The sequence below is a fragment of the Sciurus carolinensis genome, chromosome 7 (genome assembly GCF_902686445.1).
Source record: "Sciurus carolinensis chromosome 7, mSciCar1.2, whole genome shotgun sequence".
In the NCBI taxonomy this organism is placed as follows: domain Eukaryota; kingdom Metazoa; phylum Chordata; class Mammalia; order Rodentia; family Sciuridae; genus Sciurus; species Sciurus carolinensis.
Window position 1 is genome coordinate 142,758,761 of NC_062219.1, and position 18,050 is coordinate 142,776,810.

An 18,050-nucleotide genomic window follows, 5' to 3' on the forward strand; every position below is an offset into this window, starting at 1 on the left:
GTTTCCTCCTTGGTAAAACTAGCAAGTTTACAAATAATCTGCTTTTCCAATGAGATAAAGTGGGAACTGCTTGCGCAATTCACAATAGCCAAATTCTCTAACCAGCCGAGGTGTCCATCACTGGATGGATGGATCAAGAAAATGTGGTATATGTATACACAACAGAGTTTTATTCAGCCGTAAATGAAATTATGTCATTTGCAGAAAAACGGATTGGGATTTGAGAGCATTATGTTAAATGAACTAAGTCAAGCTCAGAAGGTCAAGGGTCATATGTATTTCTCTCTTGTATGTGCTAGAGTGAAAAAAGAAAACAGATGTGTGTGTATGTGGGGGAAATCTCATGAAAACAGAAGGGAGTCTAGTGGAGGAGAGGAAAGGGACGAAAGAGGGAGTGTGGCAGAAAAGGGGAGATACTGGCGAATGATACTGGTCAAATTATATCATATGCATGCAGGAATATGTAACAACAAATCCCACTATCAGGTAAATTATAATGTGCCAATAAAAAATATGGTTAAAAAAAAAGTGACTTGTCATTTTTTGGCAAGTTTGGTAGGCAGAATTCAGGATTTCCACCCTCTAATTTGCATTCTCTGTGTAATTCGCAGCCTGCTAGCTCTGAGGAAGACAACCTTTTTGCAAGTAGCCTATGGATCTGTGAATGCTGCAAGGACCTGAGTCTAGCCTCAAGGAACTGAGAGAGATTTCCAGGTGACAGCAGTAAAATGGGGACCTCAGACACACTCCCTGACATGAGGGATTCTGCTATCACCTGAGGGAGCATGGAAATGCTCTTACCCAGCTGGGCTTCTAGAGAATGCATCCCAGCTGGTACCCAGATGACCTGAGATGAAATCCCAGCTGAAATTGGGCCAGAATTCTGACTCACAGAAACTACAAGATAATAAATTTGCATTGCTTTAAAATGCTAAGTCTGTAGTAATTGATGAAGCAGTCATATAAAACTTACACAGCAACATATAGCAAGAAGTGAGGGGTGAGGAAAGTGAATATTCTCTTTTCCTACCCTACTTACACCAGGACACAGACTTGGCCCATCAGGTGTGCCCACCTGGAACTTTGAGTCTGGAGGGAGATACACCAGGTTTCAGGGGCTGTCAGAGGTTAACTCCATGGCACAGTGGCATAAATGGCAGGTGCCCAGTGGGGTGGGTGTTGAGATGGCTCTCAGACCTTATGTGACTATACCCTGACTTCGGCCATGCCACACAAACAAGGCTCCCTTAGTTCCAAACTCTGATGTTCATGTGAATTTTGGAATTATCCTTGTAGTGCATTTATTTCTGCAGCCAGTAATTAGCCAGAAATGCCTTTTTTTTTTATTTGCTACCAAGAACTTGCATTATTATAGGTCAGGTATGTAAAAGTCCTTTGTAATCTGTTGACAGGAACTAGAGATGTAATGTACCATTGTAATTGTTTCTCTGCTTTCCTTCATACTCCTGTTTTTTCTTCCTTCATACTCCTGTTCTTAGGCCCTTTCTGAGCTGGTATAACTCTTGGTACAATTCTGCATGCTGCTATTCCAATAAATAAATGTACTTTTATTCCAATAAATAAATAAATGGAAGTAACATGTGAATCTGAGTCAAAATGAAAAGGTCTTCAGGAGATCAGATGAGTCAGAACATTTAAAGGCTCTGGGGACAGACCATTTCCTGTGAGTTTGAAGGGCTTATTTAGATCTAAAATACTTACCACCAACTGAACTCAAAGGTCAAGCAGAGAAGCCTCTGTTTCAGTCTTCAACAGCTTAAAAAACAAGTGTCTACTACTGTGGTGTCTCCAGAGATGTTTTCTTGACCACTCTTTGGAATGAGCTGGAGTCTCAGAATGTGTTCTGATGGGTTCAGGCCTACACCTGCACTTGAACCTGAACAAAAATCTATGCATATTTTACAGACCTCCTGCATTCCTGTCATGAAAGGAGCAGAATGGAAATAAATGCAGCTGCCAGTTGAATTACAGTGTTTGATCCTCGTAATAAACAACTCTGTTACTGGCTTATGCATTTACTGCACTGTACATTTTGTTGTTATTTTAGAGAGCACTCCTTCTACTTACAAAAGGGAAGGTATACTGCAAAGTAGTGTGCCATCGAAGCCAGAATTGAGAACAGGCAGTTAGTGTAGAATAGGGAATTGGGTCAAATCGAGAAAATGGAGGCCATCTGTGGCTGGAAAGTTGGAGACCGCCCCTGGGAGTAGGGAATGTCGAAGAACTCCGGAGCCCATTGAATTGCCAAATTTACCTGCCCTTACCATCCTTTTCAAAAGGCTGCAGGCAAGGAGTTGTTAATTAATGCCCCTACCTGCCTAAATCACTCCATTTGGCCCTTCCCCCATGCCCATCTGCTTCTCATCTTTTTGCCATCTCACCTGCATCTACTGGGCCTAGTCACATAGGCAGGAAGGAAAAAGATAAGAGGGAAGGAACAGGAGAACAACACCTATAAAAAGGGCAAGATTTGCTCATCCCAGGAATTCTGCCTTTGAGTTCCCTTCTTCTTCTAACTAGAAGTCTGTACTACTTTTTTTAATAAAGTTTCTTACTTTCTACCCTACGCTTGTTTCAGCATGCTTCTCTGGCGTTATACTTCAACATCTGAGAAAGCAGGACTCAAGGTAACCAGTGGTATCACCACGAGACACCAGTAGCAGCCTTGTCCATCTCTTGATTACCACACCTCTCAATGGTAGCAAGAGGCCACGCTGAGTGATGGACCCAGATCATCTAGGTTTACCCAAGCACACGCTAGCATGCTCACACAACTGCAGAATCGCCTAACAGTGCATGTCTCAAAACCAGTTTCCACTGGTCATTAACTGACCTATGACTGTATAGCCACTTTGGGTTGCAGTTTGCCTGTAGCACTTGGAACAGACTTTCTGGGATGTTCCAGAAAGTCACTGCCAAGTGATGGGAGGAAGGCACAGCGCATCAGTAGCAATCAGTGGCGGAAGGAGAGTAAGAGCAATAGCAGGAAACCAGGTCACCGACCTCCCCAGCATCAGACTCAGATTGAGGAGGACACTCAGAGAGGTGGGTCTGCAGAGTTGCCCCAGGCCTGGTCATGGTCAGGGCCATTTTGTTCCAGAGGAAACTCCTGGCCTGAGTTCCATATGCTGAGTCAGCATTCATGGTATATCCCTCAGCCAGAAGGCAGGGCAGGGGGAGGCAGGAGGGAACTTGGTAGTGCTGGAGTCACATGACATCTAAGTTGTCATTTGAGCCTTTTATCTTTGAGGCACAAGTTGGTTGGAAATCAGGATCATGTGCCAATAAATGCAGCAGAATCTATCTGGAAATCCATCCCTCTGGGTGGATCTGAGGTCAGAAAAGTTGGGCCTGCATTTATAAACATGGTCTGTGATTTAATGAGATTTTGCAAATCGACTTCCAGTGAAGAAACAAATACAATTTCAGTATTTCAAGGCTCAAAAGTCAAGATAAAAAAAATGCCAGCTTAAAAAGTTTAAATTAACTACATCCTGTAATCCCACCAACTCAGGAGACTGAGGCAAGAGGATTGCGAGTTCAAGGCCAGCTTCAACAAGTTAGCAAGGCCATAAGCAGCTTAGAGACACCCTGTCTCTAAATGAAAATAGGCTGGGGATCTGGTTCAATGGCTAAGTACCTCTGGGTTCAATCCCTGGTACCCCAAAATAATAGTTCAAATTATATTCCTGGTGTATACAAAAATGAATAAGGCTATAAGTGAGGCACTTTATGTTTAGAACAATTAATCAATTTACACATGTGGTTCATTTTGTTCACACTACTGGAAAGTCAGAGCTACAACTTTTAAACTGAAGTCTTAAGGTTCTAAGAGGGAAAGGAGCCACCCGTCCTTACAATGACTTTGATTTATTGCTAGAATCTGATGTGATCAATACCAGGGATTTCCCTAACGGGTGTTCTGATTGGTTGCTATGGTCAAGTATAGCTAATGGCCGGAAAATCACAAAGTTGGATTAGAATCCCTGCTACCTACCAGTGACTGATGACTTGGCCAGGAATGAAAATATAAATAAGAGCCATGACGAATACATCAAGAGCAACAGCAGCAATGGCTAATTCCTGTGCTGGGCTTTATTTACATCATACCTTTTAATTTTCAAAACATGATGGTAAGCATGATTATCCCCACTTTACAGGTTTACGTTAAGCTCCCTAAGGCCACACATCTAGTCTGTGGTCAAAGGATGATGATTGATGACGATGATGGTGGTGGTGATGGTGATGATGGTAATCATGACATGTTGCCTGGCTTCGTGCTTTTCTGTTGACAGAGTAAAATCAAATAAATGATTGCATTTGATCCTCATGGTGAGTAGGTGATGTAGGTATCGCTGTTACCATTTTCATTCTTTGCGTGGGAAAACTTGGACTAAAGACTGCTTTAATACTAAGGCTTATTAAAATAATAAAATTTCTTCTTTATATCCATGACTGCTATGCCAAATTTTGGCTATGCAGCATAACACAAGGTCCTTAATTTCTATAAGCTCTGTTTCCCTGTACTGACTACTCAGAGTACAAGGAACTAACATGATGATCATCTTAAATTGTTTGATATTGTTAGGACTTAATAAATATGAGAGCTACTTTAGTGTTATTATTACTAGAGATTGAAGTTTCCTTACACTTTTCCATGGAACTTATTTCATAAGTCATTAAAAGAATTTCAATAAGATTAGTGGACCCTTGAAACCATAGTATAACTAAGGGCAATCTGGAGAAGATGAATTATTTTCTTGTGTCTTTTTTTAAAGAATATTTTTGGCTCAGTATGTTGACCAAATAAATACATAATGCTTCTTTTATGTATTTTCCGGTGCAAGACATTGGAGGTGAGCCCATGAGTCAAATCTGGACCCCAGTTTCAAACAATTTGCAGTCCAATGGGGCAGCCATTTATGTGAATGATTTCAACAGTGAGATGATGTCCCTGCCTGCGGCAACAGTCCAGTGGATATTTGTTACCGCCTGTAGCAACAATTGCACGGGTATTTATCGGAGGTGGACTGGAAACAAACTACTTCTACTATCTTTCTTTTTAGTGGGCTGCTTTCTTGCTTGTTTGCTTGTTCCCTAGCTTATAGAGGAAGTTTTAGAAAAAGAGAGAGAGGAAGAAAAGGCTTTGCTTAAGAGAGTCTTTGCTTATCGGAGAGGCTACACTTTCAGAGATACTACTTCTTAGTTCTGCTTATCCGATTATCTGGTTATCTGTTCTACTAGCTACTTATACACCGCCCAGCGATCTAGAGGTGTGGCTTATCCTCTCTGCTCTGCAATCTGTAACCTGCGTTCTGCCATCATTCATGGGTGCTGCTTATCCGATGCTTATCCGGTTATTCTCTCTACTAGCTGCTTATCCTCTTATCCCTGGTGCTTCCTATAGGTGTGTCTTATACACCTAAGGCAGCCAATCAGCTTAGATTAGCACAATTGAGGCACGCCCCTCGGTACCAATCAAGAAAGAATGAGGAATATCTGTTGACCACTAGCACAAAGGAGACATTAACTAATTAGGCAAAAGTAGATCACGCAGTGGTAACATTAATTATGCTCCACCTCTTAGCTCAATGCCAGCCGCCAGCTTAGGGTTACTCAAACATGTCTTCTGCAAGGTGACAGTATCTTGACCTCTCTGTTCCACTTCTAAGTATTTCTTCAGGAGAAAAGAAAGCATCCATCTTCCAAAGGACTTGTATCATAGCCACTTCATTTATAATGACTCAAACTGAAATTAACTAAAATGTCTTCAAAAAAATAGATAAACAGTTTGGGATATACCCATGCATACCAAAAGCAAATAAAAATGATGATATATGGATGCAAAGATATGAATGAGCCTTAAAAATATCATACCTATGCCAAGGCAAAGGAGCCAGGCAGCTGATGTACATCTTACATAATATAATTTGAGTGAAATTCTATAACAGGCAGCATGAATCTATGGTGATAGAAATCCAAACAGAGGCTGCCTAGGTTGGTGTTAGAACTGGGAAGGGGCGTGAGGAAGCTTTCCGGAGTGATGAAAAGACTTAAATATTTTATGGCTCGACAGAAAGAAATAAATGTTTTTTCCTAAGTATTTTGCATTTTATATTATTGTGAATGATACTTTTGAAAACTGTATTTTCCAAATGTTTCTGTTAAGATAGAACAACACAATTGATTTTAGGTGTACCTTGTACCTTTTGATATTAATAAACCCATTAATCTAGTAGTTGGATTTCTAAAAAAATGTCTTTGGATTGTGCATATGGTGCATCTCCTTCAGACTTCCATTGGTCTTAACTAGTCTCTTAGATTTCTCATCTCGAATTCACCTATTCAGCTTCGGTCATTTTTTTTTTTTAACCATTTCCGGTTTATTGCAGATATTTTCCATGTACTCCTTAAACACAGTGATTCCATAACTTGCATCTGATTATTCCCAAACGTGAAGTAGAGTCTTACTGCTGTCATTTCCCTCTTATGTGACCTTTTTGTGAGCCAGCTGCCTTTCACTACACGCTTCTAGTAATCTAGAAGACTGAGTTTTGGTGATTCTCAGGACTTGGGAGAAGGTGCCCTTCCCCAGAAAGTTTGGCATATGCCCCTGATAGGCATTTAGGGCACTACCTCTCTGCAAATAGTCAATTTACATTAAAGTCCTGGCTTAAAGTTTCCTGAACAACCCCTGGATTTTGAATTCAGGCTATAAGTTCTCAGGGGACTCTGTGTGTGTGTGTGTGTTTCTCCCTCTGCTCAGTATTAAGACACCTCTATCTTGGGATTGTGGTTAGTTTTTACTTCCTGAAGTTTCATCACTTGAGGTTCTTGGTTAATGTAAAGGAGATCCAGCATCAACCTTCCAACGAACGTGGTTGGACTCCGAGCTTTGACTTTCACTTCTCTTACTCAAAGAACTCTTCAAAACTCTAACACTATTCTGCTAGCACATTCCTTAAGGCAAAAGGCTTTTGATGTTTTTCTGGAGTCTCTTAAATTTTGGTTTGATAATTCCCTACTATCTTTGTCATTTCTTTGATGTTTTTAAGGAGATGAGAAATTATTTTATCTATTAAAAATCTTATCTATTTAAAATCTATTTTTTAAATTGATTTTAGCAGGAGGGTTCGCCCAATTGACCTTATTCTTTATTATTGGAAATGGAGGAAATTTGAAATATTTTTTGTAGTCTCATTTTCCCATCATTTCTAGGTATAAAAGTAATCCCCCAAATTGGTGCCCCACTATTTAAGAATTTTATAATCCTGAATGTCAAGAAAGAGAAAATAAAAAAGAAAGAAAAGAGGTCACTAAGGAGACCACTAGCAATCCAACAAACATGGAAAAATATTTGAAATTCATATCAGAAAGCTCAGGCATAAACAAAAGGATGATTTTTCTTAATATAATAGAAGTCTACATTAGTATTGATTGACATGTACAGAGTTACCATAAAGGTTAACATTCTAGAGCAGCAAACAGGTATTACGACCCTGTTTCTGGAGTCTGGGGGCAGTCCAGCTGGGTGGTTCTGGCTCAGAATACTGTGGGAAGTTATGGTAGAGATGTTGGAGGCTTGCCTGAGACGAAGCCGCTTCTGAGGCCATCTATTCAAGTGCTGGCAGGAGACTTCTGTTCCTCACTGACTGCTTTCTGGATGGTTCAGATGGTTCCTCTCCACGTGGTCTTCAGCATCAGTCTGCTCATGGTACGGCAGCTGGCTTCCCCTGGAGTGAGCAATCTGGAGGAAGTCACCAAGACAGGAGCTGAAGGTTTCCTTGGAAATTTGATACCATCATTTCCGCCATGTTTTATTGGGAGAACACATAACAGCAGGACCATGTGGGAGGTGGGGGTCACCTGGGGCCATCTTGGAGATGACCTGCCCCAAGCTCCTACAGTTCAAAGGGAGGAAAATCCAAGCAGGAAAAATAGACAGTATAAAAAGTCTGTTTGTATGGAGAAAATGCATATAAATAAATATTAAGGTATATCTTAAATGCAAAGTGATGTTCAACCTCATTCAAAATAAAAGTAGTGTCAGTCAAAACTGTATTGAGATCTAATTTCCACCCATGAGACTGGTAAAGGTAAAACACAAAGTTATAACTGGTTGTAATGCTAAGGATTTGGGAAAACAGAGCCTCATGTTTTGTCAGTAATGGTAGATGCTGGTGAAACCTCTATGAAGAGTAATTTGGCAATAACTATCAAAAGTAAAAATATACATATCTTTTGATCCACTTGGAGGAATTTATTCGAAGTATTTTCTGGAACATGTGCAAAATGATGTCTGTATAAAGATACTTATTGTAGTGCCAATTTGTCATAGTGAAAGATTAGAAACCATCTCAGTTTCTATCAATAGGGGACTGATTATAGTAATATGCATATAATAGAATTTGACGTATTTCTTTAAAAAGAATACAGCTCTTTTTGCTGATTTAAAAATTTCAGCAACATGTACTAAAAGATGTAAAAACAAGATGCCAAATAGCACATTATCATTTGTGAAAAAAATATGTATATGCTTATAACTCAGTAGAGTATCTCTGGAAGCATGGCTAAGAGATTGAGACTTGGTCCTATTGAAGAGGGGATTTGGGTCGATAGGTTATATGGAGGTGAGAGAGAATTGCTTTTAATGCATTCCCTCTTGTACACTTTAAATTTTGTAGTGTGTGCATGTATTGACCATTGTCTCAGTCTGTTTTCTGTTGCTATAACAGAACACCTGAAACAGGATATTTGTGAATAAAAGGAGTTTATTTTGGCTCACAGTTTCAGAGGGCCAAGAGCATGGCACCAGCATCAACTTGGCTCTGGCAAGGGCCTTATGCTGTGTCACAACATGGCAGAGACCGAAGGGGAAGCAAGCAAGTGCAAAGAGGAGATATGCTTGCAAAAGAGTGGCAGGAGAGAAGCCATTCTCTAATAACAACTCCAGTCCCAAGAGACCTAACTCACTCCCAGAGACCTAGCAGCATACTTCTGATAAGAACCCTTATGCATTTGATAAAACAAATTTTATGGAAATAAACACATAAAGTTTTAAAAAGTCAAGGCTATTCTTTTCTGCATTCTACCATAAACTTCTTTCAATTAGAGGTTATATTTTAAATTTTTTTTGTATGTCTTACAGTACTTAGTATGACTTGTTGTAGAATCCCATAAATATTTATTAGATAAGTGTCTGAAAATGAAATTTCTAAAACCATGTTTTTTTTCTTTTTAGAAGATGGATTGAATATTCATCTAAACGCAGAGTATGAGCATCAAAGAGATTGAAAATACAATATCTCATCATCTCAAGGATGAGAGGGCACAAGGAGAAAAGAGGAAGCTCGTGCAGGAGAGGGACAGCGACAAATTGCTAATTGGAACAAGAAATAGGAATTTCACAGAATAAGATAATTTGTTTCAATGTGCCTTAGTTTTCTAAGGGGAGGAGTCGATTTAGCCACCAGAGGGCGCTCATCTTCACATTTAATAGTAGGCTTAGAGCCAAACATGAGATGAAGGAAAAAAAGCAGTCGAAGACCAGAAAGAAAAACCAAAATGATCTATATAATGCATGTACTTCCCCTCCTCGCCAATTACACTATGCCACCAATGTGCGGATGTCAATGTGATAAGATGCCAAGGCATCTTATTACAGGATGAGGGGCTTGAACATCAGTAAATGTGCTTTAAATACTCCATCTCGGGTTGAGGAGGGCTTCCTGTCTTTTGTTGGCTGCAGTTTGAATTTTACCTCTCATGCTCTGTGATGTACAGACTGCCTGGAAGGTATTCCATATGTTGGGTAGGAAGGGGGGAGCCGTGGTGAGCCACTTCCTGTAAGCCTGCTGAAGCTGCTATTTATTGAAATTTTAGTGCTTTATGAAGACTGGAAGGTTCTGAAATCTAGGATAGCTGGAGTGTTTAGCATTTGCAGTTTTTACTGTCTTCCCTTGATTTTGTTCTACTTGAACTTTGGGGCAGGGGTAGATATCAAAACCTGACTTGGGGCCCTCTTGCTGACTTTTTGAATTGACACCACCGATAAGTGAGTTTTCCTTCTATGAGCATCTTCTGACTCCTGGTGGCCACCACTGGCTCCTTTGGGCTCTGTGATTTTACCACTAAATCTATCAGGTGTGTGTATTATAACCTGTAAAACCCCTCATTGCACCCAGAGAGCCTTTGTGTGAAGAGAGTAGAGAAGGAAATGAACGTTTATTGAGTGTCGACGCCAGGTTAAATGTCCCAGGTCCATTATTATTATCATCTATCCTCACAAAAAGCCTAACGCACAGCAGATATTACACTCCTGATTTGCATAAGAGGAAACCAAGCTCTGCAAGGTTGAGTGACTCACCCAAGAAGGAAAGTGCTGTGGAAAGGCGACTCATTGAATTCAGAATCTAGGAAGCTCTCATTCTTTCACTCCAACATTTTAGTCGACTCCCGATGTCAGCTTGTACTTTGGGCTTTCTCTTCTCTCTGGAGACCACCTTCTCTTCGACCCATTTCGGGTTTTGTGATGGCAGCTGGTTGGTGGAGCTTGAAGGCGGTGTATTTGATGTCTCTGGGGAGTGTGGCGCGATGGTGGCCGCAATGCCACAGGACTGTTCCCCACATGTGGGAGGGAGGCGAGGGTGGTGCCCCTAACCCCGCCACCCGCCGTGTGCGAGGCAGTGCTGAAGCAGACCCTTGCAGGCTCTGTAGTGGCTGTCATGGTCCTGGGCAGCTGATACCCTGAGCTGGAGGGGGTCACAGCTGCTCGCTGTGAACGTAGGTATCATTGCAAACACTGAGTGTGTAATCAAGGGCCTCGCTGCTGGGAGAAAGGCACGGTGGCCCGTGGTCAAGAGGACACTTGCCTTTTACGACTTTCCCCGCACTCCTCCTACCTCCCACCTAAGTCGCCTGGCGAGCAGTGTTAGGTGGCGAGCGTGGGTTTGCTTATGAGCCGCCCTGCAGAGCAGCAGGCTTTAGCCGCTCCTTCAGGAAGCCACACTCAGGACTGTCGCCTGGAGAGCACCACTGGCCAAACCCAACCTGTCGCTATAGACCCAGCTCCCTGCAGCCCCGCCTCTGCGCAGAGCATCACAAAGCAAGTCCCCTTCCTGTCATGTGTGAAGGGGTCTCCAAAAACTGATTTCGAAGTAACACTCACAGGTTGGGGTTTTCTTTCTGAAACCCGCTCCACTGGATGGGTCCATCCAAGGGAGGACAGTCTGCTGCTGCTTTGAGAGGAGCTGTGGGGTTTGGGGAGACTCTTGAATGAAGAGAGGAGGCAAGCGGAAGCCGAGGGATTATTATAGGCCTGTGAGTCACAGGGTCTGCAGTAAATGACGCGGAGCAGGGTGAGGGAGGGAGGGCGGGCGCCAGCAGGCTGGAGGCGACTGAGGGGAAGGAGGTGAGGTGGGAGCAAAGGCAGAGGAGTGTCAGGGCTCCACAGAGCAGCGGGACCCACAGGGTATTGTGTGCACAGGTGCAGAATTTAAGGCACTGGCTCATGGATGAGGGAGGCGGGCAGGCCCAACGGCGGCAGGTTTGAGGACCAGGGAGGAGCCTGCGTTGCAGTCCAAGCCTGAAGGCAGCTGAGTGGTGGCAGGTTCCCAGAGACTCGGGATGCTGCAGCAGTCAGACTCTTAACCAGAGCAAAGCGCCTTGAGGCCTGGGGTAGGCATGAGAAAGCCCAACCCGGGAACTCTGCAGCGGCCTCACCCACTCCCGGAGCCTGGCCCTCTGCTCTGCCTCAATGTACCTCTGCCGGTGCACCCAAAGGGACCCTGCAGTCAGCCGTGCCACCAGAGTCGCTGAGCACCAGCACGGTCAGGCAGTGGCTCGTATGGGCAATGTTAAAACAACCTGGAGACCTCAGCCGCTGCCATTTCCAAGGAAAATCAAAAGAGAATTTCCATACATCCAGAGTCAAGGTGGTTGGTGTCCAGCCTTGGCTGCCGAGTGAGCGACTTGGAAGTGCGCCCAATCCATAGTCCAGACCATTTCAGAATCTTCGGAGAATCTTTGGAAGAGGGTTCTGGGCAAAAGGATTTTTCTAAGCTCCTTAGTGACTTTATATATGCAGGCAAGGCTGGGCAGTTCGGCCATGTGCCTGTCTGTCTACTGTCTATTGCTGTAACGGAATACACAGGCGGGGTAATTTATAAAGAGTAGAATTTTATGGGCTGTGCTTGTGGCTCAGGGCTAGAATGCTTGCCTAACATGCAGGAGGCCCTGGGTTTCATCCCAGCACTGCCAAAAAATAAAAATAAAAAATAAAAAAGTAGAAATTCATTTGGCTCCCAATTCTGGAGACTGGGAAATTGAAGAATAGGGCACGAGAATCTGCTCAGCCTCGGGTGAGGGTCTTCTTGCTGTCATCAGATGGCAAGACAGAGCAAGTGTGTCAGTTCAGTCCTCTTCCTATATTTATAACATCACTCATGCCACCATGAGGGCCCTGCCCCCACGATCTCACGTAATCCTAATTACCTCACTATGGGCATATGACTTTGGGGGGCTAAGTTTCCAACACACGCACTCTCGGGGAATGCATTCAAACCTAATGACCCCTTGGCAGCACTTAGCATTTCCAATTCCCTCCCAATGTCCATTTAACCCACTTTTGTCTTCTTCTTTTATTCCTTGCTGGGGATTGAGATCCAGGGCCTCCCCCTTGCAGAGCCTACACCCACCGCTGAGCTACAGTTTCTGAGGTTCAGGAGGGAGAGTGTTTCCACAGTGACAGTTCCCCTGAGCCCATGCCCCTCCCACATTGGCTCAGAAACTCTGAAAGGAAGATGCCTAATGTTTTGACCTTGAGGAAACGGATGGAGGACACAAACTGGCTTTGATACGGCTTGTGTTACATGGGAGAGGGGGCCGGTAGCAGAGCCAGACAAACTAAACTTTGACCTCCATTCTTTTTGGGTAATTCTTCAATGAGAAGATCCTTCAGATTCATGAGCCTCAATTTCTTTGTTCTTGACATCGGGATACTGATATCTCTCTCCTGGAGATGTGGTGAGGCCTAGAGAAAAACGCTCATCCTGCAGAGGACACGCAGTAGATCCCATAAATTACAGGACAGACAAGTGGGAAGAGTGAAAAATTGGAATTTGGTAGCCAATGACCTTTGACCCTCAATCTCTTCATTTGTCAAATAATGGACGGGGGAGTAATGTGTTGAGTGGCGTGTCCTTCATCTCCCTAGATTCACGTTCACCTGGAACTTCAGAAAGTGACTTTATTTGGAAACGGGGGTCTTTGCAGATGTAATTAGTCAAGCATCATCATGGACCCTGCATCTATCCAATGACGGATGTTTTTAATGAGACAATGGAGAGCGAGATTTGGACAGGAAGTCCAGAACTCCCGTGTGGTAACAGACAGAGACCTGCGGGAAGGATGCCAAGTGAAGGTGGGGGAACAGATAGGAGTGATGCTGTGATAGTCCAAGGATGACTGGAAGCCTCCAGAAGGGAGGTTTCTTCCCTACAGCCTTCAGAGGGAGCACAGTGCTGCTGACACTGGATTATAGACCGTTAGCCTCCAAAACTGTGAGAGGCTAAACCTCTATTATATTCAAGCTCTCCAGCCCGTGGTCCTTCTTTATAGTAACTCCAGGAATCTAAAACAAATAATAAGAGCTATGCTACTTCTGGGTTATTGTAACTGTAATTAGGTTTTTGCAAAAATAATTAGATTTAGTAATAAAGTTTTAGCTAAATGTTCATTGGGGTTATTTAGGCAGTGGGTAAGCAACCTAGTGTGGTGATAGTCTGCGCTAGGAGCACTTTGGGGGTCTTTCGGCAGTGATCGTGTGAGGGGTGGCAGGCGTGGAGTCCAGGAGGGGCAAAACAAGATGCCCGAGGTCAGGAAGTGACAGCAAGGAGCTGCCTGGGGCCAGGCGCCTCCATCCACCTTCCAGGGAAGAAAGGCTCCTTGTCCTTGGTCCCTGTGACACAGTCAGCCCCTGGTAACAACATACATCACACCTGCACACCAGTACCTTAGAATTTTGTTGGCTCTCATCTTTGGATTCCCTAGAGCTGTGCTTTCAGTCTCTTCTTCAATCAGTAACCACAGGACCAAGGTTCAAGTGCTCACAGGGTCCCCATCAAGCTCACTGGAACGGACAGTAAGTTTTCTTCAACATCATTAATACAGTATCCCCTCCCGCTGCCCATCTGTGGTTTTGCTTTTTGAAGTTGCAATTATTCAAGGTCCACTACCACCCAAAAACATGAAATGGAAATTCCAGAAATGAACAGTTCATAAGTTTAAGTGACTTTGATTATAGTATATTGTTATAATTGTTTTATTTCATTATGAGTTATTGCTGTTAATCTTTTGTAGTGCCTAAATACAAATTAAACTTTATTATGTGGAGGGAAAGCAGAGCAGAGTGTGCATGGAGTCTGGCACTGTACAGGTTTTAGGCATCCACTGGGGTAGGTATCCCTGGTGGACAGGGGGCACCGCTGTACGGCCATGTACACCCTCCCTGTCTCACATGCCCAGGGTCTACAATGGCTCCCAAGAGGACTTAGAGTTCATGGTTGAGTTGGAGGTTGTTCTGCAGAAGTTCTTTTCTTTCTCTTGATTTGAGGCTTACAAAGATATCCACAATGGCGAGGGGGGAGACCATGACTGAATTGGGGGACAACAGTTCTCTTGGCCTCTTCCTGTTTGTTTGGTTGGATGATACAAGGGTGCAATGGCAGAAAGGGCCTGGCAGAGGACGATGCTTGGCAGGGCCAACACAATCTGTTTTACGATACAGAGTCTTACTTAACCACGCGACTTTAAAGATTGGAAAAGTTGAGTTATTGCAAGCTCATAGAACGACAGCCTAATTGCCTTTTAGAATGTCGTTAGGAAATGTTTCGTGTAGAATAAGGCACGTCTTGTTTGAGCGTTTTCAGAATCGCGTAGCAGATTTCCCAGCAAGGTAAAGTCATTCCACATTTGTTTTCCTAACCACATTGTCGAACTTCATCATTCAGATCTTAATAAAATTTAGTGTTGAGTGAAAACAATCCCTAATGTGTAACCAAATCTATCTGCTCAGGCCAGACTTAAGCCTCAGCGGAAGGCATGTAAGCTCTTGTAGTGGAAGTGATCCTTCTCTTCCTCCTGTCAGCATCTCAGAGGAGCTGAGTCTGCCCGAGCAGCTGCTAACAGGGAGCCGGGACAACCAGGCAACTCTGCTTTACCAAAGCTGCTGCAGCGTGGAAGGACAGGAACCTCCAGCCCTAACGCAAACGGCCCAGGCGGAGGCCACTGTGTCCCCACTCTGGCCATGTGATGCAGATGGCCAGAGCACACACCTAGTAGGGACTTTATAATTATTTGTTAAATGAGTGGATGGAGTCTGCAGTGCAGTACATAATATTACCCTAAGTCCATGTATGATCACATGAATGGCATGAATCTACATCATGTACAACCATAGAAACGAAAAGATATACTTCATTTGTATACAATGAATCAAAATGCAGTCTGTAAAATTAAAAAAAATATATAATAATATAATATAATAGTAATCAATATAAAATATATAATCTCTAGATTATGATTTCCAATCTATTTTAATGCACCTGTATCAGTTTTATGGAAACATTCATAGAATTGGAAACTTGAGACTTAATGGATTAGGTTGAACCTTTTAATTACCAAAGAAATGTGTTATTTTGAATTACACCATTAGATTAGGATGCCAATTTAATGGTCACAATAGTTTAAATAATGGAAGAGGAAAGACTGTGACAGAAAATGAAGAAGTCTCTTGCACATTTTAAAGATGAATATGATTTTAGGAAACTTTTTTCCTTCATACACGTGTGTACACACAAGTGCTGTGCATGTGTACTTCCACTGAGTCACAGACCACATTTACTCCTGAGGGTATCTGTCAGGAAAGATTACAAGTTGTTGATGAATCTTCCATATTTACTCTCAAGAACTGAAGTTAGCGTACTGTAGCAAGACGTGCATGCTCGTGTCTACAGCAGCACAATTCACAATAGCAAACTATGGAACCAGCCTAGATGTTTGTCAATGGATGGATGGATAAAGAAAATGTGGTACATGTACAAGAAGGAGTTCTATTCAGCCATAAAGAAAAATGAAATTATGTCATTAGCAGGAAAATGGATAGAACTTGAGACCATTATGGTAAGTAGGTCAAATTCAGAAGACTGAAGGAGAAGAAGATGGGGAGGTGATCTCATGAAAAGCAAAATGAGATCAGGAGAACAGAGGAAAAGTTCTGGGGCAGAAAGAGGGGAGGGAACGGGAAGGACTGGGGAGGAATATTGGCCAAAATTACATTGTTATGGTGTGTGCGTGTGCTAACATGTAACAACGAATCCCACCATTGTGAACAACTATAATGCACCAATAAAAAAATGTGCTGAAACAAAATAAAACAAAACAAAAAAGAAGTTGTTGGTGGTGGAGAGAAAACCATTGTGGCATGCGAGTCAGACAGATCTGGATTCGAATTCCAGAGGTGCCATAAATCACTGAGCATGTTACTTAAATCTGTCTGAGCATTTAACACCCATTTGAAGGCTATGGTTTGTTACTCTCTGTGCTCTGTGGGGATTACGATGGCGAATAAGACACACTTCTTGCTCCCAAAGGGCACACTCTGAGTCTATCTCTAATGCTTTGGGATCTCTGTGACTGGTTGATATGATAGATGTTTGGGTAAAAAGGATCTTAGGGAAGCTCAACCCACCGTAGGCTCCCCAAGAGCCAGTGGAATCCAAGAGCTATTCTATTTTTAGTCCCTTGTCTTGGTAAGAATGGCACCAGCCCAACACCGACTTCTCTAAAACAAACATAAGTTCCTGAAATGTCAGCCAGACCATCAACACTGGAGGCTGAGAGTAACATGTCACAGCTATGTCCCCTCCGTCTATTCCTCCCAGGGCATGCAACATCAGTTGACTCTCGGCTGCCAAGAGCGCTGACCAGCTTCATTGTGGGGCTACTGTAAACATGTGTTCGCTCTCTCAGGTTGGAGTGGAGAGCTGAGACACCTCCAGCCATCTTTTGGCAACTTCCATGGTGAGCAGTTTCAAACTAGGTGAGATTTGTCCTTGGAGGCTGCAGCCAACCCCTTCTGTCCCTGTTCCCTTTCTTACAAGATCTTTTTATCATACTCCCAAGCCTGCTTCCTTCCCATATTAAAACGTACTTTCAAATCACCTAGCATCTCTCATTTGTAGATGAACGTGCATGAGTTTAAACCAACAAATGACTTTTGTTTTCTTTTTTAAAATTATTTATTTTTTAAAATTTTTTACAGACTGCATTTTGATTCATTGGACACAAATGGGGTACATCATTTCGTTTCTATGGTTGTACATGACGTAGATTCCTACCATTCATGTAATCATACAGGCACAGAGGGTCATGATGTCTGTCTCAGTCCACCATTTTTCATACTCCCCTCCCTCTCATTTCCTTCTACATAATCTAAAGTTCCTCCATTCTTCTCTCCCTCCCCACACCCCCACCCCCATTATATATCATTCTCCACTTATCAGGGAAAACATTTGGCCTTTGGTTTTTTGGGATTGGCTTATTTCACTTAGTATGATAGTCTCCAATTCCATCCATTAATTTGCAAATGCCATAATATTATTCTTCTTTTCTTATAAAGAATTACATGTTCAATTGTCTTTACATGGGAGACTTTATCCCTAGCAAAGGTTCTTTGTCCACATTAGAAACTATTTGGGGTGGTAGTATGAGCAGAGGCTCTTTTGGGTCTCTGCAGAATCACCCCATGGGAGGGGCTGATGAAGTGTGGAGCTGTGATGAGATCAGACTAGATCACAAACAAGACTCGTCTTCAGTGTGCGCCCTTCCCACTAAAGGAGCCATGTTCCACAATCTGACTATTGTGAATTGAGCAGCTATGAACATTGATGTGGCTGCATCTCTGTAGTATGCTGATTTTAAGTCCTTCGGGTATAGGCCAAGGAGTGAAGAAACTGTGGTATATATATACA